This window comes from Lissotriton vulgaris, chromosome 3_1, assembly GCF_964263255.1.
Source record: "Lissotriton vulgaris chromosome 3_1, aLisVul1.2, whole genome shotgun sequence".
In the NCBI taxonomy this organism is placed as follows: domain Eukaryota; kingdom Metazoa; phylum Chordata; class Amphibia; order Caudata; family Salamandridae; genus Lissotriton; species Lissotriton vulgaris.
This window is the reverse complement of record NC_141689.1, coordinates 522,182,071-522,209,730: the sequence shown is the minus strand read 5'-3', so window position 1 is coordinate 522,209,730 and position 27,660 is coordinate 522,182,071. Positions and strand designations below refer to the sequence as shown.

The 27,660-nt window shown below is 46.4% G+C and overlaps 1 protein-coding gene across 3 annotated transcripts in view; it reads right to left on the bottom strand.

Moving 5' to 3' along the window:
• Nucleotides 1-27,660, bottom strand: part of GCNT4 (glucosaminyl (N-acetyl) transferase 4) — a 203,200-nt gene that overhangs the window by 62,219 nt on the left and 113,321 nt on the right. For 2 of the 3 annotated variants that reach the window (XM_086960770.1, XM_086960769.1), the window contains one exon: nt 22,735-22,826. The exons of the other annotated variant lie outside the window; for it this stretch is intronic. The gene's annotated coding sequence lies outside the window, so the exon portion shown is untranslated. The remainder of the gene's footprint in view (nt 1-22,734; nt 22,827-27,660) is intronic. 3 annotated transcript variants of the gene reach the window in all.

The following is a 27,660-nucleotide window of genomic DNA, read 5'->3' as shown; positions in this document are numbered from 1 at the left end:
ATAATTTAGACCAGGCACTAGGCAAATTAAAAGTAGATTCCCCCCGAATAGGTTCCCGCCCGGTTTCTGTGCTGTTGTACGCAGATGATGCGGTTCTCTTAGCCTGCACCCCCAAGGGACTGCAATCCCTGATAGACGGGTTTGTCAGTTTTATGGATACCTTAGATCTGTCGGCAAACCTGACTAAGACCTATGTTATGCTAGCGGGAACTAAACCCTGTAAGACGTTCTCATACAAAATAGGCACAAACAAATTAGGACAGGTACAGACCTTCTCTTACCTTACCTTGGCTTGTTATTTGATGGGCTTTTAAACTTTAAACTTTTAACTGAAGAGCGGTGTTCCAAATTAGTAGCCTCGACTGGCGCGATCATGAACTATGGACGCAGGCTGGGCCGGTGTTCACCACAACAAGTTATGAACTTGTACAGCTCAATCTGTTGCTCAAAAGTGGTATGTGGGTCTGAAGTTTGGGGCTTTGTCAGCACTAAGCAATTACAGACGGAGGAGAATACATACCTGAGAAAGATTCTAAAAACTCCACAAAGTACTTCCGCTTACATCATCCACGAAGAACTAGGAAGGGTATACATTGAGGACCTGATAAAGGTCAGACCTCTTATGGCCTGGCTAAAGATCTGGTCAAATACTGAGGCAGACTTGAGCAGACAGATTATTAGAGACTGTTCAGAAAGGGACAAATGAATGAGCATCCCTTGGCTAAAATATGTTAAGACCACACTTGAGGGAATTGGTTGTAAGGATCTTTTTACCAACCCAACAGAAATTATTCCCCAGGACAGACAGACAGAGTTAAAAAAATCTTCCTGGATATGGTAGCCTCACGTAGAGCGGCCGAGGAAGAATGTAAAACCTCAGTCTGTGCCCACTGAATGGTGAAAACTGAGGAAGGAATGGAACCTTACCTTGCTCTCATGTATAATGCCCAGGACAAATTTTTAATTACCCGTTTTAGGCTCAACCTTTTACATCTCTTACTGGCTGATCCAACAGGTTTTACTTCAACAGTTGAGCAGAAAGGTTCCTGCGGCTGCGACAATAGGTCTCCGCAGGATACCCTTCATTTTGTATTATTATGCCCATTTTATGTTTTACCTAGGCGTAGTGTGTTAGTAGGAATTTTAATACAGGCAAAGTTTAAACATGCCAAGGTTGCCTTACTATTCTTGCAAAGGGCTAATGATCCTCATACACTGTTTTGTATTATGAATTTTATTAAGGTTGCTTTAAGGCTAAGGAACTCAAGAGGGCGGTGTTGCATGAACTTCTCGGTCAACTGTCCCAAGCCACGTGTAATGAACTGTATTTTATTGATTTTAACAGTGTAAAATATACTTTTATGGTATTTTTTAAGTACTGAATAAAGGATTATTGATTGATTGATTGATTGACTGAAATAGATTAAGCCTTTTACAAAATTCTAAATTTCATTATGATCAGTTGATTGGACGTACTGTACTGATGTGTTGCCTAACTGTATTGTTGGTTGCCCCTTGAATCTCAATCATGATCCTTTGTAAAGAAATCTAATGGGGGTGGCATCCAAAGGTTCTTCAGGCAGGTGGTGCATTACAGGCCACCAAGGTACCCATTGACTATTAGCAGTCAGGGAGGGGATTAGTGACAGTTCGGGTCCCTTGTCACATTGGGAATGTCCCCAGTTAGTCCATGTGGTCCCGGAGGTAGGCTGATTAGATTTTGTCAATCTATTTGAGCCGGTGTCAGCTGGCAGATTGGTGTTAATAATAGGTATAGAGTATGGCTGATAAGGCAAAGGCAGTGAAGAAGGCTTTAAAAGGTTGATGTAATGCTGGGAGGGAGGATCTTCTTAAACCAGGAGTCCTCTCTCAGGTTTGAGTGGGCCTTGTGCATCCAAAACGGTCAGCTGCTAGCACTATCGCTGTGACTGTCTTTGCTTGCTCTCTGCCACAGGCCAAAATTAAGACTCGGAGTGCAGCAGAGACTGTTTCTGGTACTGACAGGGCGAGAGTAGTGTGAGAAGTGTACAAATGCGCGTGTTTACTGTCAAACGCGGTGATGCTGCTTCCAGGGTTGGGAGAGGTAGCGCATGCATGAGGGGCCCGCGAGGTTCTCAAGCAACTAGTGCAATGCAGCTGTGTGAAATTTTGCTCTGGTGAGCAATGGGGTGACAGCAGGAGCATGGCAGGGGGCAGCAGAGTGCTTGCTCATTTTGAGCAGAACGAGCATTCTTATGAGAAGTATCATGGAAACTGTTGAAGCACTTCTGCATTTGGAGAAACGGATGGGGCCTTCGAGTGGGCCCGTCGAGTGATCGTAGCAGTCGGGTGCTTCAGAAACTTTTACAGAAGGAGGTTAGTTTAAGGAATTTAAAACAGGTGTGAAGGGCAGATCAGCTGTAGAGAAAAAATATGACAATTTTCCTACAGTTCTGCATACAACTTGTGATGTTGGCAGCAAAAACTATGGTTGATCAGCAAGCAGGATGAATTAGAGGGGAAGCAGGTTACTCCTTTTTTGAAAAAGAATAGTGATCACCCTGGAAGATGGGTATGGGTGGAGCAGTGGCCACCAGTTGGCAGCTCAGGGACCAGTACCACAGATACAGCAGGATGGGCTGACCCACAGGACAACAGCGGGAGAACACCACAGAGAAGCAGGTGTGGTAAGTGTGATCAGGACTGATAACAGAGGATCTGAGTCAACCGGCCCGAAGTATGGGAGAGGTTCTGGGCAACCATCCCGATAAGGAGGGATGGATCCACAGCTTCAAAGGATCTTGGAGTGTCTGAGATTAATTGGGGATGTTTTTATGGGGCTTTTGGGGACGGTGAGAAGCCTGGTGTGAGTGCTTATGAAGAAGAGATGGAGTGTGAGCTGTACTATGAAGAAGATGAGGATGAACTAGAGCAGGAGAGATTCCTCATTAGCAAGAAGCAAAGGGAGTCATATGAAGAATAAAAGGACGGGGAATTACTAATGTCTCTTGCACCAGTACTGTATTACAGGAAGGATTGGGAACTGCATCAAAGACAGTACTAGATCAAACCTTGAGGCTGTCTAAAGAGAAAGGCAATCGCAGATTAAGACCAAGTGAAAACCAGTGGTGGAGCAGCTGGGATTGGGGGAAAAGAAGGTTACATCTTCAGTAGAAATAGGAGTGGGGACATCGACAGTGGAGAGAGGGCTTGGTATGAATTTCAGTGAAGTATGGGTCAGTGACTCAGGGATTTTGGTTCAAAGTGATATCAAAAAAAGACAGAGGAGAACAAAGAGAAAAATAAGCACAAACATTATTTAGGGGAAACTAAGAAAGACAGAGAAAAAAAAGAAGTGTGGGGGGAAATGGGGAAAAAAGCAAAGTTGAAGGTTTAAAGAGACTGCCTTATATGGGGGTTTCAAGCCACTGAGAGACACATTTATATAATGCAACAAAAGAGAAAATTTAGACAGGTGAATTAGTGGAGGTTTATAAACTGCTCCACAGAGAATTGCAGTCAAAAGAGGGATCTAGGGAAGAAGCGTGCGAGCTAGCAAGGCGACCCGGGTGCCTACAATAGATACATGGGCGTCAGCCCTTTTTATTTATGCGAGCAGCTATTGTTAGAAATTTCCTGAAAGATCAGTGTCAATGTTCAAGTACATAGACACCAATTTAAAAGCACATATGGAATTTGGGGGTTTTGCCTAGTTACATTACAATTAAGAATTCAAGGCAGGGATAGTTTAAAGCCTGATAAACCCTAGGGAAGGGTTGACAAATGAATTATGGGTTCAGTGGCTGTGTCCCCAAAGACCCCTTCCAACCAGGCATACTGCCAGTGGTTTGGCAGTGCATTATCTGACCTTTAAGGGGTTAACCACCCCGATTGGGGAAGGAGCTGGGGCAGAGGTCAGAACAAAAACCCAGGGGGATATTTGAGTTTCAATAGAGGATTTTGCTCCTGGAACCCTAAGTATAGGCATGAATGTGCAACATGTGGGAGTAGGCATGCTGTATTACAATGTTTTGGGGAGCAGGTAATTTTCAGAGGAAGTAGTCAAGGCAGAGGAAGAAGGACATACATGCCTAGGGCTTTTACTTCAGTTAAGCTGAAGATTTTGGCAGAATGGCTAGCGTCCTATCCCAACAGAGAAGAAGCGTTGATTTTGAAATGGGGGTTTGAGGCAAGATTTTGTCTAGGCTACCAAGGTCCCAGAGTTAGAAGGTTTGCAGACAATCTAACATTTGCTAAGGAACATCCATCAGCATCATGGTAAGAGAGAAGCTAGAGAAGGAGGTCAAATAAGTTAGGATGGCAGGCCCCTTTGAGCATTGGCCTTTGTCAGATTTGATGGCGTATCCTCTGGGGGTCGTTCTGAAGAAGCATGTTGGAGAACTTAGATTGATTCATCCTCTTCCTTGGCCAGAGGGATCATCGGTCAATGATTATATTGCGAGGGAGGATTCTGCAGTTCAGTTTGTTTCCTAGATGTTGCTTTAGCATTGGCGGGGAAGGAAGGCTCTGGTGCTGAGTTGGCTAAATGTGACATTATATCAGCTGATAGACTAATGTCTGTTCACCTCAGTGATTTTTCATCATTGGGCATTCGTTTTCAGAACAGATTGTATGTTGACAAAGTTCTTCCCATAGGATGTGCAATATCTTGTTGGCTTTTTGAGACTTTTAGCTGCTTTTTGCAATATTGTTTTTTATTCAGGACTGGACATAAACTAGTAACCCACTATTTGGAATATTGTCTGTTCATTGGTGCGGGTGGCAGCATGGCAAAGCAAAACTGCACTGCAGACTTTTAAGAAGTTGGCAAAGGAGTTGGGTGTTCCCTTGGCACTGGAAAAAACAGAAGGGCCTAGTACTTTTCTTGTCTTGTCTTTTTGGTAATTGGGCACAGTTACAATGGAAGCATGTTAGCTGAATCAGAAGGTAAAATAACTGGTGAGCTTACTGGAACAGGCAGAATCAATAAGCAAACTGCAGTTGAGGCAAATACAGCAATTGTGGGGACATCTTAAATTTGCATGCCGAGTGGTGCGAACGGTTAGAGCTTTTTGTCGCAGGATTGGTTTTGGAATGGCTGGTGCTCAGGGTGAGGATTAAAGTTGATTTGAGAGCAGATTTGGAGGTATGGTTGAGGTTTTTGCATGGTTTTTGTGAGAAGGTGGCCCGATATGCAGCGTTCGCTATTCTAGCGACCACTATGTATCGTTCCAACGACCCTTATGGTGATTGGTTGTAAGTCAACCTTAGACCAGCTATCCTAGTAGCGTGGATACGAGCAGTCTTCGGGCTAAACTCTAGAGGGCGTGTTAAGCCAGCTGTTATACCATCACCTACCCCTTGAACACCAAGTGAAAGGACACCACACAAGTGTTATGAAAATAAACAGTATATTTATTAGAATCACAACAGCCCTGTACTCTTTATGAGGACAGGGTACTAAGCACAGAACAAAAGCTCTTAGAAAATACTTCAAGTGCACAATTAAAACAAGTGCCCGAGGGCACGGAAAGTTTAGTGGTCTCGGGCGGACCCGATAAGGCAAGTCGGAAGCGGGGGACTCGGGACCCTAGAGTAAGGAGGCTATGCAGGCACCGCCGAAATGCCGAAGTTACCTAGCCACGAGGGCTGCGGCTACACAAGTCTTACAGGCGTTGGGGTCTTCGCTGACGAGCCAGGAGCCGGAAGAAAAGGAGTTGCTGGCCGGCGACCAGTGATGAATAGTTCGTAGTGATCCAAGCCTGGATCAGTGATCGTTGATACCTGAAAGCAGAGGGGACCAAGTTCGTACTACTAGCCAGTAGTCAGAGGGTACCTGGAAGGCACCGGATGGCCGTCACCTCGACTAGGTGAGTGGGCGACGCTAGGCTCTGCAGTCTCACGGACCAGGAGGCGTTGTCGGCGACCAAGATGGAGGTGCGAGCTGTCCCACGAAGGTTGATGCTGTCGGCGTCGCTGGGCCCAGGATTGGGACAACAAGCCTTGGCAGATTTCAGGGCCACGTGGTGGGCCTAAAATGGCTTCTTGAGTGGAGCAGGAGGGTCCGGGGGGCTCCTCTCGGAAAAGGGAGCAAGGGCCGGTCTGGAGCAACCAGACCAGCAGCGTTGGTTGTCGGATGTCGTCAAAGAAGGGCACAAGCCAGCGGCTAGTGACCAGACAACGTGCTGAGCAGCGAGCAGAAGGGCCCCACGCAGATCGTGGAGATGCTGGGAGACTGCACTTCGGTGCTGGAGCTGCTCAGGGTCGGGGCTTCTCGGACCCCAGAGCACTCACCAGAGAATTGCTTCGATGGTCGTGCTGGTTAAGAAAGCGTGCAGGTTTTGATGATGGCCGGTCCCTCGAGGTCTCGTCGCACCCACAGATCTCAGCTGAGCTGACGACGTGGGTAGAGGTCAGAGGTGCCAGGGAAGCCGGTTCTCGTCGAGCTGGGCCGTCGGATCCTTGAGGAAGGACTTGCAGCAAACCGCAGAGTTCTTAGATGGTGCCCGCTGGTGCAGGGTGACTACTCCTTAGCCACAAGGGAGAAATCTTGAGAAGAGTCTCGAAGTCCTTTCGTAGAAAGTATTCTTGATTCAAAGATGATCTAATTTGGAAGGGTCCCCGCTCCGGCCTTTATCCTAAAGAAAGGGGCGGGTACATGACTAGGTCCTGCCCTAAGGGTGGGACCAGGAAGGGGGGTAGTTACACCCCTCTCCCCCTGCTGGACTTTCCCCAGGTCAGGGGCTGCGCGCCCCGGGAACTGGTTCTAGCCGGCAGATGCGTAGTGAGCACCGGGGTGCCACTCCGCAGTCACCTTCTTGCAAAGCCCTACCTACCCATAATACACAAACCCTGTCTGGGACGGTGCGAACACCGCCCTCGACAGGAAACCCTTTGTCCAAGCTCTCCTCGCTGGAAGGACTCCCAGCAGCAGGAGGTCAGATTTGTGTCTGTGGTGGCAGCGTCCATTTTGTGGAGCTGAGGCTTCAGTTAACTTTAACCGGGGTTCACAGTTACGCACATGTCGTGTCCCTCTAGAAGGGCGGAATGCTAACCTCGTCGCCAGAGTTGGTGAGAGGGCAGCACCCTGATTCGTATGACACCTTACTCGACATGTCTTGATAACGCGATACCGAAGTTACCGATATGATACGCGTTATCATGGAACAGCCATTGGGTCTTGGTTCCGCAAGCTGCAACCGGGCTCGGCTCGTGCCAGAGCCCAATTCACACGGTTCCATGCACTCTGCCTTCAGGATTGTCAAGGCCTGCCATAGGAGTGACTGAGAGGAACTCGGGTGTCCATTTTAAGGTTAGGTATAGGGATACTACACCTACAGCAACGGGCGAGTACGCCACGTGGCCCCAGCTGTCGTGCAGCCAGTTGTGTCAGATTTAGATGGCCATCCAGGGGTGGCATAATACATGCTTCAGCCCCTGATAGGCCCTGGGTACACCGATGCCCTGAGTTACAGGGTCTGACAGGGTGGCCCAGTTCCAATTGGGTAATGCACCTAAGGTACACATATCAATTTAGCGAGAGAACAGCTAGGCTGTGGGTCTGATTGGCAGGCCCACAGCCCGAGAAAGTCGTAAACCAGTGAAACAAAAGCAAAAAGTCCGGGTGATCATAGGATTGCAGACCCTACTCTACTACAGTTTTAATGATATTTAAATATAGTCAATGGATGAGGTTTTTCACTGGATGGTTCACATTTACTCAGGTGCAGCAGGTACGGAAGGTTTTGGCATATTCTGGGAAGGTAGATATGGCCATCACAATGGAGGAAAGATGGTAGGTGTATTGCATTCTTTGAGTTCTTCCCTTTGCTGGTGACCCTTGTAGTCTGGGGTAAAGAATTGACGAATAAGACCGTGACTTTTCATGTGGACAGGACGGTTGTTGACGTGGTGAATGGCCAAAAAGCAATAGAGAATTGTTTGTTGAGATTACTTCAGAGATTAATGCTAGGCTGTTTGATGCCTAACATATATTTAGAGCCAGACATGGTCCCGGTGTGAACAATAACATTGCAGACACTTTCTTGTTCACAGTGGCAGAGATTCCGTGGTTTGGAGTCCGGAGCAAATTTGCCGAAGATTTGGGTACCACAAGAGGTTTGAAAATTAGCAAAATGAATATCATGGCATTAATAGAAAAATGCATTTGCTTTGAACACAAGAAATGCCTACAGACACGCTTGGATTGAATTTTTAAGTGGAGGTGTGCACATCAGAGATCAGGATAGATGTGAAGATGTGGTGAAGTTTATTATGGGCAATATTAGCTGGAAGGTGTCAGCTACTATTATTTTAGAAAAGCTGTTGGAAATAGGTTTCTATGGAAACATGTTTAGGGATATGGACCTTCAGCAGGTGGGATGGGTAAGTGGATAGTAGCAGGCAGGGAAAAAGAATTGGAGAGGAAGCAGTACACAAGAGAGCTGGTAACTATGGAGAAGTTTATATTGCTGATCAAAGGCTTGATAAGTTGTTGCTATTCTTATTTTGAAACTGTATTATTCAAAGTATGTAAGTCTTGGTTGCTCTTTGGGGTGTTTAGGATTTCTGAACTCCAGGGTTCCAACAAGGAAGGGAGTCTGAGACTTGAACATGAGGTAGCTTCGAAAAAGAATCTTTACATCACGGATTTTACTCCACGAAGCATTCACAATGCAGTTGTTACAACACACTGCCATTACAACGCAAGTCGTTACAATGACTTGCGCTAGATGGCGCGCTATACTTCGGAATAGTATGAATTACTACTCCAACTCCAGTGTGTGCAACACTAGGGAAAGTGTTGGAATAGTAAATCATACTATTCCATAGTCTAGAGCGCCATCTAGCGCACGTAGTTGTAACAACTTACGTAGTAATGGCACTGCGTTGTAACAACACGGTCGTTGTAACTACTGCGTTGTGTTTGCACGCGTATAAAATCCGCAATGTAAACGTTGCTTCGGGCAGGCCATTGAGTATTTTTTTTTAACACAAGAGGGCAAAGGAAGCAAGATACTCTTCACAAGATCGGGGGCACAGTGCGCCCCGTACAGGCTTGGCATGATTTTAAATTAGTGGGAGGGGCGCAGGAAGTTTTAGGTTTGAGACACAAAGACAGAACCAGGTTAACAGTTGGGCAGGTTTTAGCAGTGAGAAACATCCTGCAGGTATTAGGGGAAGACTTGTCCAACTTTGGTAAACATTCCTTTAGGATTGGTGCAGCATCGGAAGCCGCTAGGCTGGGTTTTTCAATTCAGTTAGTCAAGAGATTAGGCAGGTGTTCCTCCAACTGTTTAAGATAAATTAGGAATCTGGATGCACTATGATCTTCTTGGGGTAACTTTTTTGTTTAATTTCAGGTTGTGTTGCAGGGCCAGTTATGGCAGCCCTATACATGTGGACTGTGGGCACAACTTCATAAAGGAAGACGCTAAACATGCAGCGAAGAGACCATGGGAAAAGAATTTTGGTATTTCAGTTTGATGACAGTCATACTGATTAGTGGAGTAGGGGTGGTATGAAGGGTGTCAGTTGCTGCCTTGTTTAGCAAATTTGATTTCTGTGTGACCGTGTCCAGATGCTTTGATTGTGCATTTAGGGAAAGAATGATTTAGTGCAAGAATCGGGTTTGGGTATATAGAATGAAATTAAAAATGGTCTAGATATGATTGGGAGATCATGGTCAGGTACTCATGTTTTCTATACAGCTTTTGTTCCTAGGAGGATCTGGTGCGGTCCCATTATGTATTCAGCAATAGGGAGCTCGGGGAGCAGGTTGGATACAACATACGGATATTCAAAAAGAAGAATTCGTCATTTTTAGGCAGGATGGGATTCATCCCTCTTTTACTGGGAATGAGTTAGATTTTCTGGCGGTTAAATATACTTTAACTAGGGTGTTGGCCAGGAAAGGGTAGTGCTAAAAGCTGGTATGGCGACAGCCCTGTTATACTGTGCTGATTTTTAAATTGTATCTTCTGCGGTGGTTGTGGCAACAGCCTATCCACTGATCTGGGGCCTAGCCATGAAATCTGAATGACGGGGGTGGAGGGAATAGAAAAAACGCCTCCTTTGGGATTTTTACTGGTGGCAGAAAGGGAGGAGCTCAAGACTGGCCTGAAGTGTTGGGGGCCTTGCAGGGTAAGAATGGAAGAGTGAATACAGGTGAGCGATGTGGTTGGGTTGAGTGTGAAGGACAGCGAATAGAAAGAAAGGGGATGGCGAGGAATGAATGTTTGGATGATGGATGGGGGACGGTTTACTGTTGGGGGAGGTTTAACGGTGGAGGGGTCCGGAATATGTATATAAAATATAAAGTTCATAGTCTGCATACCGGTCCTAATAAAGTGGCCTTTTGCTCTCAAGATGGTCTGGTTATTTCGCACCTTTCGACCAGATGCCCTTAGGCCGTGTTCACTCTACAGAAAACTGCAAAATAGATGATAAAGAAAGATGATATCATCTGTTTTATTCATAAAACTTTGCAAGCGTTCATAATACCATGCTATTTAGAGATTCAATATGTAAGTGCATGGATTTGGGTTCTGGATTTGGGTAATCAATACTTCTAGGTGCCACTAAGGTGTAAGGTCGTCACAATGTATGTTTTAGCTGATCAGCTAATGTACTGGCTAGAAGTGCGGTTAAAGGCCCAAAGTTTCCAATACATATCCAACTGCGGTTAATTATACACACATAGGAACAATCCGATATAACACAAATATAAATGGGAACGTGACTTATGTACAACAGAAATGTCCCAGAGATGAAGTAACAACGTGTGCCTGGCTTTAGCAGCCTCTGCTCTCAACACTCCAGGCTGTAGTGCTCGGAGTAAAGATGCTTACCCTTAAGAAAATAAAGAGGTCTGCTAATTGATACACATAGCTAAGCTTGTGAGTTGCTGTTTACAGCAGTGACCAGTTCTAGCACGATACGATGAAGCCAGTAAGAAAGTAGAAGAGAGCTAATCTTTGTCAGACTGAAGACACTGATGAGGAAGGAAGCGAAGGAAGTTTGTAGTCAGACAGTCTCTGTATGAAAGGTCAAGTGTGCACACCGTGTGGATAGTTCTGACAGCAAGAAAATAGAAATGTATATGGCATCAGTTGCTTGGAGTATTGCATGTATTCATTGTTGTGCCTTGTACAGAATGATGGGTTATGAAGGGGTTTGTTTAAGGTTGAAAAGGCGATGTGCAGGCTAGAGGCTATAAAGTTCAGGAAACACAACACACTTACTAATACTAATCCCCTTTACCTTGGGTCATAAAACCTTATAAATAAATAAATACCCAATGCAAAACTGCTTGAGCTCTCTCCTAAGAACATGGCAAAGTTGGCTTACACACAACTGGTGCATTTAATTTAGGCTGAGTTGCGAGGCCAATTATGGTGGCCTTATACCTACTAGAGTGATACTACAAGTATCCAGGGCCTGTAAATTGAAAACAACTAATAAGCCTGCGGCACTTATCGTGCCACCCACTTAAGTAGTCCTTCAAAACATGTCTCAGACCTGCCATTGCCTGTATGCAGTCGTAAACAGCCAAATCCACTTTGCAAACTAACCCCTTTGCCAGGCCTAAACCTTCCTTTTTAATACATTTAAGTCACCCCTAAAGTAGGCCCTACATAGCCCTTATGGCAGGGCTCAGTGTACTTAAAAAGTTGGATGTGTATTTTCAAGTTTTAAATGTCCTGGTAGTGAAAAACTCACAAATTAGTTTTTCATTACTGCAAGGCTTACCTCTTGCATAGGATACCATTGGGGTACCTTATTATATTTAATATCTGACAACCTCTGTTTGGGAACAAGTAGAAATATCATGTTTGGTCTCAAAAGAATTGTAATTTAAAATTATCTTTAATGGTAATGTCGGATTTTAAGCCACAATTCTGAAAATGCCACTTTCAGAAAGTTTTTGTCAGAATTGACAGTAATTTACCCACCCAGGTTGCTTAGTGAGTTGGGTTCCCTTGTCCTTTTCTCGACTTTTAGAAAGTTGGCATTTTCGTGTCCTAACCATTTGGGGCCTCATATACTATATTTTGACGTACTGCAGCACAGCAAGCCTTCCTGCTGCGCTGCTGTCCGTCAAAATGAAAGGGTGGGAAGGCACATTCCTGTCCTCCTTCCCTGCGTCGGCACACAATCATCAGCAATGCGCCAACGCAGACACCATTGTGCCATGGTGCAAGGGTGCCTGTGTAGCCAGGATGATTGTTTATGTGCAGGAAGGAACACCTTCCTGCACATAAACAATCATTAAAGACGCTTTGCTCCTTCTGTGTGTGCTGTAAAATGCAGCACACACAGAAAGAGCAAAAAACAAGGACAAATAAAAGTATTTTTACTTGATGCGCCACTCTTACACCTCACCTGGGGATGAGTAGGATTCTGATGCATTCCCAGGTTTACAACACTTTGTAAATCTGAGAATGTGTCAGGTTCCCAGGATGTTGTGTGGGAACACCCACAGCAACACCAAGGAACACTCCTTTCCCTCAGAGTAATGCGTGAAAGAGGCCCTTGTTTACCAAATCATGATAAAGTCTCTCAGGGTGAGTTTATGTGGCCTTGTAAATATGACGGGATCCCTGCACCGCCGGTGCATCTAAAAAAGTGATGCACCGTTGGCGAAATGGGCTTATAAATGAGGCCATGTCTGCATCCTGTGTCCTGGGTCCCATGACTGTGAATATTTGGCCTTAGTTTTACTTTCCGATAGGCATACACAATTGGGGGCTAGGTGTTGGAGGATGGGCCATCCTGCCAGGATGGGAGAGACAAAACTGTTCCCTGCCCCACTTACATTTCAAAGGAGCTGCCACAGCACACTCACAAATAACTTCACAACAGTCTTTTGCCACCCTAGACCTCCTAAAGCCGGAGCTGGGATGAAGGAAATTCCCGAACCATATGGGCGGGGTGGGGGGACTCTTGAAGTTTCTTCCACGTTAAAGTTGTCACTGGGTGTAAAAATAGGACCCTCATTTCCAATCTTTAGTTCACTCGTGGACCTGCGGAGAACACTCAGAAGGCCCGTCTTGTACTTCAGAGGACCGCCTGCATTGAACCCTTAGAGTACTGCCCTACTGCTTGAGGACTTCCTTGTTGCTTGAAACTAGGACTACCAGAGTGATTTCAAGGACTAGTTGTCTGACCTCCTGCACTGAGCTACAGGGACACTACAAGCTCCAACAACTTGAACTCTGCATCTGGACCCTGCCTGAAGAGAGTCCTACCCTCTAAGCTGGCCCACCCAATCCTGGACCCTTGAAAGTGGTGCTAAATGTGTCCAAACAAGCAAAACTAAAAACCTGGGCCTTGGAAAATGTTCTGCCAAAAAGTGCTCTAAGACCTGACAGGAGACGAAAACAAGTTACTTACCTGTAGCTACAGTTATTCAGTATTGGTATCTTTCATAGATTCACATGCCTGAATCATTCCCAGTGGAGTCCCACGGTAAATACAAAAGTAGTTCCAAAGGTAAATAACAGTAGTAGGACCCAAGGAAAACGGCCTGAGGCCTCGATCTTAGTAGCCTATCTACATCATAATGCTAAAAGAACAAAAAAATTGGTCCCAACCAATCAGCATCCTCTAGAACACTCTATGCAGAGCCAGTTCTCCTCAGTGGGAAATAAGTATCCCAAAACATAGAGAACTGACTCTCCGGGAAGGAGGTTGGGTGCATGTGAATCTATGAAAGATACCAATCCTGGATAACTGTAGTTACAGGTAAGTAACTTGCTTTCTTATCCAGTATTGGGGTATCTTTCATAGATTCACATGCCTGAATCAGAGTAGCAAGCAGTACACCAAGTATACAGTTGGTTGCAGATAGTGGGAGACTTGTGCTGATAAACTCCCAATTGCATCCAGAAATTGTTAACAAAAGGTATGATAAACCTAACCTTCAAAGTTAAAAGCATGACCTATAAATAGGAAAAGAAACGTGCATTGTAATATCACTATATGGATATGTAAGTATTATGCATATATTATATACAATGAACATGTTATAATGGCAGAAATTGGTGTGTATCATGAACAATGACAACCATAGATAGTATTTAAAAGATCTAAAGGTACCTGAAAACTGGTCTTTAAGAAAAAGATGGAGTAGGTCAGCCTGTCCAACCGTCGCATCTTCTTGACATGTGGATTGAAGGCAGTAATGTCTTGTGAAAGTGTGGACATTTTTCCATGTTGCAGCATGACAGATATTTTCTAGAGTCACTCCAGGAAACAACGCTGTAGGGGCTGCCACAGTTCTTGTAGAGTGGGCTTTGACTTTCCTCAGCAATGGCCTGTTAGTCTGGTCATGACAGAAATGGATTGCAGATGCTATCACATCTGGCAATTGTGGCTTTTGTGACTGCAGTTCCCAGAGTAGCTTGTCCGTAAGCCACAAACAACTGGTCGGATTTTCTAAAGGTCTTTGTTCTTTGAAGATAGAACTTTAAACATCTTTTGATGTCAAGAGAATGTAAGGTTATTTCCGCTGGTGTAGACGGATTTGGAAAGAAAGTCCGTAATCTCACCGGTTCATTGAGGTGAAACTGTGACAGCACTTTAGGTATAAATGTAGGATTAGTCTGGAGGGTCACACAATCCGGAGAGAAATGTAAAAATGGTTCCTTTATAATGAAAGCCTGAATTTTACTCACTCTTCTAGCAGATGTTAGAGCTAGAAGTAAAGCAACTTTCCACATGAGAAACTCAAGCTCGGCCTTGTGGATGGGCTCGAATGGATGTTTCATTAACTGCGTGAGGACAGTGTTAAGTTCCCACTCCGGTGGAGGAGGCCGCACCGGAGGAAATGCTCGGAAAAGACTTCTCATGAATTGTTTGATTAATGAGGATGAACATAAAGAAGGAATCTTAGCACCTTTTTTGAATCCGGTAAGTGCAGCTAAATGGACTTTAACTGATGAAAAAGTGAGTCCAGACCTAGCCAGATGTAGCAAATAACTGTGAATTTGTTCCGCAGCAGCTTCTATCGGTTGAACCTTGTTGGCCTCACACCAACAGCAAAACCTCTTCCATTTTAGACGGAAAGTTTTAATTGTGCTCCAAGTTTGTGATTTAGTTAAGAAGTCAAAACAGTCCTGAGGGATATCAAGGTCCTTGAATTCTAGGAAATCAGGAGCCATGCGTGTAAATTTAGAGACAGAGGGTCTGGGTGAACCACCTGCCCCTTGTTCCTCGCCAACATTGTGGGTGTTGGAAGAAGCTGATCGGCTTGTCCTGGGAAAGTAACAGCAGCTCTTGGAATCAGTACTGATGTGGCCACCGGAGTGCAATCAGGTTGAGACGGCAGCCCTTCGATTTCATCTTGCGTAGACCTCGGGATTACAGGTATTGGGGTAAAAGCATAAGCACAAATCCTTGACCATCGCATGGACAGGGCATTCCCCCTTGATCCCTGTTGAGGATATCTGCTGGCGTAATATCAGCATTTCTTGTTGTGCTTCATTACAAACAAATCCAATGTCGGCTTGCCCCAAGTTTGGAACACTCTGTTCATTGGAGTGTGCTCTAGCTCCCACTTGTGACAGTCCGATAGGGACCTGCTGAGCATGTTCGCCAGGGTATTGTGGAGGCAGCTGACATATTTTGCTTTGAGGGTTATGTTGTGAAGTGCAACCCATTCCCACAATTCTTGAGCCTCTTTTGACAAAGTTGCCGATCTTGTCCCTCAATCAATCAATCAATCAAAGCATTTGTATAGCGCGCTACTCACCCGGAGGGTCTCAAGGCGCTTGGGGAAGGGGGTCCGCTACTGCTCGAACAGCCAGGTCTTCAATTGCTTCCTGAAGGAGAGGTGGTCTTGGGTCAGGCGGAGGTGGATGGGGAGGGAGTTCCACGTCTTGGCAGCCAGGTAGGAGAAGGATCTTCCTCCCGTTGTGGCTCTTCGGATGCGGGGAACCGAGGCGAGGGCGTGGCTGGTCGATCGAAGCTGGCGGGTGGGAGTGTAGAAGGTGAGACGGTCGTTGAGGTATCATGGGCCTTGGTTGTGGAGAGCTTTGTGTGCGTGGGTGAGGAGTCGGAACGTGATTCTCTTGCTGATGGGGAGCCAGTGCAGGTTTCTCAGGTGTGCGGAGATGTGGCTGTGTCGGGGAATGTCCAGGATGAGGCGTGCTGAGGCGTTCTGAATGCGCTGGAGTCTTTTCTGGAGTTTGGATGTGGTTCCGGCGTAGAGGGAGTTGCAGTAGTCCAGTCGGCTGGTGACGAGGGCCTGGGTGACCGTCTTCCTGGTTTCGGTGGAGATCCACTGGAAGATCTTGCGTAGCATGCGTAGGATGTTGAAGCATGATGAGGAGACGGCGTTGAGTCCAGGATGAAGCCCAGGTTGCGTGCGTGGTCTGTTGGTTTGGGTGCGCTGCCCAGGGCACGGGGTCACCAGGAGTCGTCCCAGGTGGAGGGCGAAGATGGATGAGGACTTCCGTCTTATCTGAGTTCAGTTTCAGGCGGCTGGTCATCTCCACTCGGCTACGTCTTTCATCCCTTCGTGTAGGTTGGTTCTGGCGGTGGCGGGGTCGTTGGTGAGGGAGAGGATCAGCTGGGTGTTGTCGGCGTAGGAGATGATGTTGAGGTTGTGTTGCCGTGTGATGGCCGCGAGGGGGATCATGTAGATGTTGAACAGTGTGGGGATGAGTGATGATCCTTGTGGTACGCCGCAGATGACTTTGGTGGCCTCGGATCTGAACGGTGGGAGGTGGACTCTCTGTGTTCTTCCGGCGAGGAAGGAGATGATCCATTCCAGTGCCTTCTCCTGGATACCGATGTTGAGGCGCTGTACTAGGGTGCGGTGGCAGACCGTGTCGAACGCCGCGGAGAGGTCCAGGAGGATGAGGGCCGCTGTTTCCCCGCTATCGATCAGGGTTCAGATGTCGTCAGTGGCTGCAATGAGGGCGGTCTCGGTGCTGTGATTGGCTCGGAAGCCGGACTGCGAGTGGTCGAGGGATCCATTCGTCTCGAGGAAGGCGGCCAGCTGTCTGTTGACGGTCTTCTCGATGACTTTGGCAGGAAAAGGAAGGAGCGAGATGGGGCGGTAGTTTTTGAGGTCGGTGGGGTCCGCTGATGGTTTCTTCAGTAAGGCGCTGAGTTCGGCGTACTTTCAGCTCTCTGGGAAGGTGGCGGTGTCTAAGGAGGCGTTGATGATCTCCTGTAGATGGGGTGCGATGACGGAGTCGGCCTTGTTAAAGATGTGGTGAGGGCAGGGGTCGGTTGGGGAGCCGGAGTGGATGGAGTTCATCATGCGGATGGTGTCTTCTGTGTTGACCGGGGTCCAGGCGTGGAGGGTGGTGGTGGAAGGCGTTGTTGCTGTCGTAGGGTGCGTCGGCTGTGTGCTGAAACTGTTGTGTATGTCAGTGATCTGGTTGTGGAAGTACGAGGCGAGAGAGTTGCAGAGGTCTTGCGAGGGAGTGATGTCGTTGTTTCCGGCGCTAGGGTTCGAGAGCTCTTTGACGATCCTTGCTTGTTTACGTAAAGCATGCTGGTGGTATTGCCGGTTCGAACCAGTACCGATGAACGCTTGGAAGGAAAGCTTGCAGGGACAGAAAAATTGCTCGTAATTCAAGGCTGTTGATATGTTGCGGTCTGTACTCTTGAGACCACTTGCCTTTTATCTGTAAATCCTGGAGATGACCTCTCCATCCTTCCATGGAGGCATCTGTTGTCAGAACAAAATCTGGAACATCCTGTATGATAGTGAGTCCTTCTGCTAGATTGGCTATCTGTGACCACCAATGTAGAGCGTTTACCAAGCTTGGTGTGATTTTGATGTTGTCGTTGAAGGAACCCACATCTTGCTGCCACTGAAGGTGCAGTTCTTCCTGTAGAGGTCTCATTCTGAGTAGTGTCAGCGGGATGAGATTTATGGCCGAACAGCACATCCCCAGGAGCGAAGCAAACAGAAACTGACTTTCTTCTTGAAATCGGAGTTGCTAGCTTTTGAAGGCGAACTGGTCGTTCGTGAGATAAGAATGCCTAGCACTGGACTGTGTCCAGAAGGGCTCCAAGAAATGGAAGGACTTGCATTGGACGTAACTGGGATTTGCTTTTGTTCACAGTTAATCCCAGAGAGTTGAAAAGATGAAGAGATGTTGCAGTGGCAATCTTGACTGCTTGCCCCAAAGGACCTTTGATTAACCAATCGTCCAAATACGGGAAGACCTTGATTCCCCGGGATCTTAATGCTGCTGGAGCTAGGCACTTTGTGAAGATCCTTGGAGCCGATTTTAGTCGAAACGGGGGCACTTTGAACTGATAATGGGCGCCAGCCGCAGTGAAGCAGAGATATTTGCGTGGTTTGGGATGGATTGGGAAGTGTGTGTCTTCCATGTCCAGAGAAGCCATCAAATCTCCCTCCTTTAGGCAGCCTAGGATCTCTGAAAGTGTGACCATGCGAAATCCTTGTTTTTTGAGGAATCTGTTCAGGTTGCGAAGGTCTAGGATCATCCGCCATTCCCCTGATTTCTTTTTGATCAGGAAAAAACGATAATAGAAACCTGTCCATTTCTGATGTGGTGGGATCTGCTCTATAGCATTCTTGAGGAGCATTGTTAAAGCTTCCTTGAACAATAAGTGAAGACGATGGGGAGGGGGTCCCTTGGGTGGAGTAGTAGGTGGCTTGGTGACAAATTCTCGGATATATCCATTGTTCCCCAGGTCTAGAACCCATTGATCGGAGGTAATTTCTCGCCACTTGTCCACAAATGTTGAAACTTTCGCACCCACGGGAATGGGAAGAGGTGTGATTGGAGCCCTGCGGAGATCACAGTTTTCTGTTAGAGTCTTGCCTTTGCGATCATTTCCGACTTCCCTGGCGAGAGAAACAAGCTGTATTGGATTGCCGGTATGAAGATTGGTCATTCTGTCTATATTGAGGCTGGTATTGGTCTGTTCTGCTGGGTTTGGTATCCTCCTCTAGAGGAAAACCACGCCCCCTAGATCCTCTGCAGGTTCCACGTTTGTATTGCAGTGAGCCCATGGATCTTGCAGTATCCGTATCAGTTTTTATTGCCTGGAGGGCTTCATCGATGTGTTTTCCGAACAACGATTCACCAACGTAGGCCATGTCCAATATTTTTGTCTGGACTTCTGGTCTGAAAGTGGTGGCTTTAAGCCAACCCTGGCGTCTGAGTACTCCCGTTGCAGCCAGTTGTCTGAAATTTGTATTAACAATGTCCAGTGCGCAATCTAATATTTTAGGTGCCGCACGTTCTCCCTCCAGTAAGATTTTCCATGCTTCCTGTCTTCTGTCCTCAGGAATGAGTTCAATCAGCCCAGCCATATCTGACCACATTTGGCAGTCATACGCCCTATGATCGCCAGGGAGTGAGCTGCTCTGATGGAAGCAGCTGCCATAGTTGAAAACTTCTTCGCCATCAGATAAAGACGGTGCCCCTCCTTGTCCAGTGGTGTAGTAATGGGTGTTGCCGGGTTCTTAGATCTTTGTTGGGCAGCCTGGGAGATGACGGAATCTGGCAGAGGGTGTTCATTGAAACAGGATTGACTATTGGCCGGAGCACAATACTTCTTATCTATTCGTGGAATTACTGCAGACACAGATGCAGGAATTTTCATGATCTTGATACATTCATTCCATGTATATTCAATTATAGGAACGGCCCTGGTAATTTTCCTGGATTACTCTTTAAAATCGTGAAGAAAACATTGTTTGTTCAACAGTGACCGGTAGTTGAAATCAAGCAGCAGCTCGCTGCATGAGATTGTGGAATCCTCCTATATCCTCAAGTGGCACATCAGATGGCAGAGGAGTCTGTGGTGAAGGCATAGGGATAATGTAAGAATCCCAAGGATCCACATGATGGTTCTCTGGCAATTCACCTGCTTCAACTTCCTCATCAGAGGATGTGTCTTGACCCTGATAAGGATCTGGGGGCTTTTGTTCCTGACGAGGTTCTGTAAATTGAGGCGTTGTGACCGGAGCTTCAGGTAGAGGTAAAGGATCCAGAACAGTCAAGGAGGAGGTGGGGCTTGTGGAATAACCTGCTGCGGGGGAAACCGCTGTCTATAATCTGCAAGCATGGCTTGCAAGTCCTGAATAGGATTTGGAGGCAGATGGCGGGTCTCAGACTGGCAAGCTTGCCTATGATATATTGTATGATGCGGGACGACAGAGTCCTCTACATAATATTGTTTGTTGTAATCCTCCTCCTCGTCATCTTGACATTTGCTGTGCAGCTTAGAAGGATGACGAGCTATACCAAATGGTCCTTCTTCCTCATCGTCATAATCATCATCCTCTTCCTGTGCATATGTTTTCTGTAGATGCGACGGAGTAAGAGGTGAAATTTTGCAATACTCAGGTCTTTGAAATGTTTTCAGTTGAAAGCTCCTAGAAGGAACAGGCGTTGAATCAGATGGAACTACAACCAAAGCCTTAGACGGAACAGGTAAAACTACCGTTGATGGTATGGTCATCGACTGGCTCTCAGTCGATGGACTTGTCGTCAACGGGCTCTTTGCTAGTGTCGTCGACGGGGTCAGGGCTCGACGTAGACGGGTCAGCCCGTCGACGGGTTCATAGTCGACAGACTTGGGATCTTCGCTGACGGTACAGCCGTCAATGGTGAAGTAGACAACTGCGTCTTCGTCGACGGTGGAGGCTTCGTCTACGGTACTTTCGTTGACGTGTGCTTCGATGAAGCCTTCGTCGACGATTCTTAGACAGTCTTTTTTGACAAGATAGTAATCCTCGTAGACAGTATAGGAGATGTGATAGACGTAGTTGAGATAGTTTCCGTCGACGAAGGAGCAGAAGTGACAGAAATAGTCGACGAAGGAGGGAAAGCCAGAGATTTTGAGAGGCTTTTACTCACTGTTTTAGTAGATGGTTTCTTAGAGTCCTTGAGAGCAGAAGTCTGAGGTGACTGCGCAGACCCAGGGGAGGTTAAGGGAGACCTCTGAGAGGGGCCAGAAGTAGAGTGGGAGGATTTAAGGTGTTTCTCCCCTCACTTGAAGAACTGTCCTGTGATCTAGCTCTCTTGCTGGAGGTTCAAGCTCTATCATCATCTTCAGCCGAAGAAGATTTAAGCCACAACAGTACTCTTGCCTCCCTATCCCTGAGAGTTTTAGGAGGGAAGGTACGGCAAATCTTGCAATCTTTTGCCTCATGTTTAGGGTAGAGGTAGTAGATGCAGTCCTTATGTTGGTCGTCAACATGGACTCTCTTCTTGTTGCAGGTTCTGCAGGGCTTGAACAAGGCCTTCTTGTCAGACATCATGAAGAAAAACTGAGTGGCACTCAGGGAGACTCCCTTCCACACGACGCGCAGTGAAAATCTGAGGAGAACTGGCTCTGCTGAGAGTGTTCTAGAGGGTGCTGATAGCTGTGGAGAACTATGTGTAGCTTCTAGAGATATCGATCCACTAAAGGGTCTAGACAGAGACCTGGCTTTCATTTAGCTCACGGCCCTCATTGACCCTTGAATCCAGAAAAAGTCAACATTTTCTTTAGCTCTCCCAACTACCTACGCTCTACCCTAATGCCTCAAGAACAAAAAACAATCACTGGCAAAGCCAATAGGCTTATACAAGGTCCACTGGCATTATCCATGTTTTTAAAGATTAATGAGGTGCAAATTCATTTTTTCCAGATGAAATTCACGCCACCCTACTAAGGAAGCTGTACCTGCAAGCCACAGAGAGAGATGATCACTCTGATGCGAAATTTGGTAACATGAAGCTTCTGGGCTGAGGGGGAAGACCTACCTTAAACCAACAGACAATTCCTGAATTACTTCAGGTGAGAGGGGGTGAGGAGATCGATCTGAAGAGAGCATCTTAGAACGAGCTCAGTAGCTTTGGCTACCTGATTCATACAAGTGAATGTAGTTCTTAGGAAGTCTTCATGAGGGGACACCTTTAACGGACTTTGCCTGGGACATGCTAAGTAGGGATGCCACCTTAGAGATAGAGTAGGGATAGTGTAATGCTTTATTTTTCAGCGACAGATGAAGTCTGATTGAATATTGGAGCAGTGCTTGCTTGCGTCTTATTCTTTGAACTTTTTATTCTCTTTATGATCCATCCGATTTGGCTAATTTGTAGATTAGGTTTTGTATTAGTTCCCATGTACTTTTACAACCTTGTTTTGATGTGCTTGTATATTTAGTTATTTTTGGCTTTGTAATAAACCCCCTAAACTGGAGTTCGTAGTTTGTGATCCTCTTGAGCTATAGTTAATATGGACAGATGGATTGACTAAAATGAGTTATTTCTCCCTTTTTCACTTCTCAGCAGGTAAAAAAAGATAAATCGACCTAGGGTTCCTTTTGAAATTTTGGTAGTGCAACCCCGCCTTATCACAACTAACCTTGAATACTTCCTCAGCACTAAGGTGTTACTTTCTCCTTCCTGAATCGTGCTTTAGTTTATTCACCCGCCTGATTCTGCAGCCCTGGTAAGGCTCGATGGAGACATACCGGAAGTAAACTAAATCAGTGCTAGTGTCATCTTATGCATTTCTGTATTGCCAGGGCTTTTTGTCTCTCTGCCTCTCTGTTCTTTTTGATACCCCAGGGAAACCCTGGAGCTTACAGGGTCAAAACACAATTTTTGCTCTGCTGTGATGTTTACATATTAGATATGATTGCGGTTATTAAAGGCGGAAGTGGGCAGGGAGGTGTGGAAATATGTTTTGTGAATCCTATCTTGTTGTAGTCTTTATGAATATCTTCTTTTAAAAGTTGAAATCATAAAAGGATTTTGTTACCTTGTGATCTTGCTGCCTGGATAAAAGCATACGCCAAGGTGATGTACAAGTAATCTGAGCTCCTGGTTGGATCGACTGCCTCTTTCATCATTCTGCGGATGAAAAAATACCCATTAAGGTGGTGGTTTACAGTAAGACTCATTACCAGCATCTAGATGTGATTATGTGCGCTACACACTAGTCTGCACTTGCATGTCCTACAGCTACGTTATATCAAAGGAGCCTTATTGGCTAACATATGATGTGCTTGATTGGCTTCAGGCAGCTGCGAGCAGTACATTGGTAGATACAATACAGTCAAGGTAATGGGACTACCAGTGGTACTTTAAGGGTTTGCTTATGGTCAGTCCTACTAACCATTGAATGGAAAAATAGTGCTGCACAGTCTGAATATTTTGACACCGTGGGCTATTAGTGCACAAAAAAGGACAGGTGACTGCCCCAGTATCATTTATTAGGTCTCGCCTAGCGTTGCTGCGCACATGCGCAGCTCGCTCTGTGAAATTTAATGCAGATGAGTATTTTTTAGGAAAGTGCTTTAAGCCCTGCCCCTTATATCCATTGGCTGGTGTCACCGTTTATGCTAAACGGTGGCCAGCCATTGGAAATAAGCTATCTGTGTTGCCTCCCTTTGGCTTTTTGTGCCGGGCCACTTGGACTGGCTAGCCTGCTTTGCGTCTGTCGTAAGGGATTTCTTATCTTCATGGGGCCAAGTGTTTCTAACACATGGCCCCATACAGACAAGAGATCGGCTGCACCACACTCCTCTTTCACTTTCGGGACCGCGCTTGTTATGCAAAGCAGCTGAGGCATAAAAGCGGCGCCGGGGTTCGCAGCGGGCGGCTGGCCTGCAAGCCTCAACATGTCTGCGCGATTTCAGCTCTGTGTGAACAGCCTGGAATGCCAGCCTCCCGGCACTGCCCACAGAAACTGTCCTTTCCACTCACCACAGCCTGGCATCGTCTGATATTAGTTAAAGTTAAGATGTGACTATTTAGTCAGTCAGTCAGTCAATATACTTTTATTCGAAAATTGATATCATAAAAAGACCCAATACAATTATACGAAAATTATTTACACAACATGCACCATATACATCATGCATTGTGCAAACCGTGGGTCTCAATCTACCAACAGCGATGAAGAAATATTGGTAGGCGCCCTCCCGTGTAACTCTCACACCCGGGGAACGAGTTTCTCCGGTGTGTGTGTGTGTGCTTCGCTTTCCATTGCTCATACTTTTACAACAACCACACATACTCACTCCACTGTAAATAGCACCAGACTTGGCAGAAGTCGGCACTGCTGCCAGCTGCTAGGAACCGGGAGAACGGGCTTCAGCAAGGCATAACAATTGCAAGCAGGTCTCTGTGTCTTAACGTGTGTAAAAACGTCTATTTACATTCTTGACACAGATGTTTTATGTGGACTTTCAGGGAGTGGGGCAGCGGGGATGGAAGGACAGTGATATGTAGGTCTAAGCCGGATACTGGACTGACGTGGACCATTCAGCAAGTTATTTTTTGTACTTCTGACCTTACTGTACAAGCACCTGAAACCCCCACACCACTGCTTCACCCAAACCACCCGGCTCATTACTTTGCTGTAAAACCACTTGGCAGCAAAAATCTCAGCCAATGAATCTGGATTCAGGCTGAATATTTCGAAACTGAGTTTACTGGACTGCCCGTTTTATGAGAAAGCCCTCACTGCGGACACATAGACACGAAAAAATTAACCCAATGCTCTGCGAAGGTGGGTAGAGTTATAATCCGAGCGCATATGGCACACATGGACTTAAGGAGTACGCTTCGACACCTCGTCAGAGGTCGTAAGCGCTATATAAATGCAATTACTTCTTACTTGGATATTAATGCAGTGCAGGGTATCACATACGCCTCCACGAGCCCAACCAAAATGGAGGAGAGAAGATTACAGGGAGCCTGCTAGCGACAGAAAGTTCAACATTTGGCAGCGCCCTGTTTAATATTCATTCTTTGCAAGCTTCAGCAAGGCATAACCTTTGCAAGCAGGTCTCCGTGTCTTAACGCGTGTAAAAACATCTCCTGTCTCAAAGTTCCGTCTGACGGTCGCCGTAAAATATAAGATTTGCAAATATAATAAACCCGCAGATGAAGAACTGTGGTTTAAAGCTATTCTACGATGTGTCTCTATAGTAACCAGATTGTGCACCTTATTTGTTTTGCGGAAATGAAGTACAGGAGTTTTCAGCGGCAGCCAATTTATTCTCTTTTAACACCTCTGAGGCGAAGGTTGTCCATAGATTCTTCTTTCAATATCCGAAAGTTAGAATGAACAATTGCACTGCCGGCAGCCGGCAGCTCTTTCGTTTAATATCCGCATGTCCCACGGACTGATGTAATCAGGGCCGCGTGGCGCCTCTAATATTTATATATCGGGGGTGCCCGCTCCAAGTACAGACAGTTAGGAGCGCGAGAAACCAGGACTGCCCCACACACTTCGTTGTATCATGACTGGCATGTGAATTTGAGGATTCCAGTGACGTCACTAGGGTTGGTGTCACCTGGTGCGGGTAACTCATGGTGTCACCCCCTCACGACTTACCGCATGGACCTCCTCCACTCCGAGTCCGCCAGTGGACACAGATGGCAAATAACGGGACCATACAGAATCCTTAGTAACATTTGTAAATTTAGTTCATGAATATTCACTATTATTTGAAGAGTGCACCACTCAGTAACTAACACTACCTGCCTGAGATTCCATAGTAGTAGCGCAGAGATACCTCTTTGGGGAGGGGGTCAGGCGCTTTACAAATTATAGTAACAAATTAAAGTAACATAACTCAAAATGCTCTGCTAACCTGATGTGTGGACTGTACGGGGCACCTTTACCTCAATATTTATGAATATACATGTGAACTCTTCACTTTAAAATCCCTGGGAATAATTCTGCTGGCTGGATAGTTTATCAGAGCCAAGCGCTGCCTGATGAGGTGTGTCCCAGGAGAGGCCAGCCTGCGAGCTTTGGCCTCTCTGTTTACCGAAGGCCTTTAATGCCCTCCTCTTTTATGTCGCTATTTATTTCCTGATGCATACACTCTTTAATCCTCCCTTCATCCTCGGTCAGAAATAAAATAAAAGGGAATGTGCACTGCGAGTTCTTAGAAAAATGTTCTATTTTTTAATGGAATCCATTACTGGAATGGCATCGCGAGAAGTGCGTGTGTAGTGTGCTAAAAAGTGGTGAATGACTAGCTGAATATTCCAAGCCTCATTTCGCTGTCTGTGGTATTTTGGACCGGTAACACCGCAGGGGTCGAGTTTTCCTTCATGCGGTATTACTGCATTACACCGAGGTAGTTATCTAGGAATGGAGTGTGACCAGGTAATCTATTCTTTCCTTCATTCCGAGTTGAAAATCTAGGAATATACTGGATTTTCCCACTCATTTCGCTAGATTGTCCACACTGAAATTCGTGCCAAGATGATGTTTGTGCATTAATAATCCTCTTGATTCTGGACAAACGCCTGAGTGCGCAGTCCCGGGATTACCAGGGCAGTCAGACTGAGCTTGTGAGAATGTTCTCCATGCCATGGTGGTTAGACAAGAAGCGGCCCACAGAGCCTCTTGAGGAATGGAATCACAGAATCCACTTTTCCAAAGATGAGGCTGGTTGTGTTTGGCCACCCCCGATGACCACTATCTGAAAACCTCAAGTGACCAGTGAGATCACTAGCACTATTGCAGATAGGCCTGGTACTGCCGAGGGCTAGACTTGGTGTCCTCCCCTTACACGGGCAAAATTCCTGACCAAAAGACCCCACTAATAAAATCTTATGCTCTCATTTTCTGGAAGCTCATCACTCAGTCCCCACCAACATGATTATTACCTCCGATAACATCCTTAAAAGTTTCCCAATCATAATAAGGTACTTTCAAAAATTAGTCTTAGGCTCCTGTCACCTACCATTGTGGTAGATTATTGGTAGATGCCCCCATGTGTCCTGCAGTTAAAACACCTCAATCACGTCTGAACACTCTAATCCTCTCATGATACGTCTCTCTCACCGTGACTGTCTCAACTCGACTGCCTCCGGACCCAAGAAGAAGTCTCAGCACGGTCCCAAATTTGAAGGGGAGGGAGACGAAAGAAGATGCTGGCTGGCTGCTGCTGTGCTGGCACACATTAATTCTTTATTCTAGGCAGCCAGGAGCAGTGCAGCACCGCATGCACTCCCCTGCGCTGCCGTCTCGTCTCCTCCCTGGCGCGTGACAGAGGAGCTCAGCACAGCGCGCGGGGGCTGTCCCAGGGCCGTCATTGGAGCGCTAAAGATTGACGGCCCTTGGACCCAAAGACTGCTGGGTGCGCCGCGCATCATCACCGACACCTCCGGTGCGTGCGTCAGTGGCGACGTGCTGCAGTGCACACTCACTGCACTGTGAGTATTTTTATTTTGTAAGCAGTGCACTCGTGGCGTGAGACGGTGCGCTAAGAGAAAGTTGCGGCGGCAAAATAAAAAGCACAGAGAGGTACCGTGAGGGCGCGAGACTGGCTAAATAACCAGATTAGTGTCACCCCCATGATGGGGTGACACCCGGTGCGGTCCGCACCCCCCGCGCCCCCCTAGTGACGCCACTGGGAGAGAGTGCTGTCCAGGAGGGAGAAGAGAGTGCATCCAAAGAGAGAGAGAAAGAGAAAGTGCAGCTGAGGAGAGAGAGAGTGCAGCCAAGGAGTGAATGTGTCACAGAGGTGAGAGAGAGTGCATGTTGATGGGAAAGATTAACAAACAATTAATTTAATGCATGATTTAATTTCAGACACTCTAGGGCGTTCACGGCTGCATTTCAGTCCATCATTTTTCACACGCTACTCTACTGCCTCTACTCGTTCTCTGTCTTTCTGGCCCCTTTCTACTTCTGACGTCTCCTACATAGATAGGG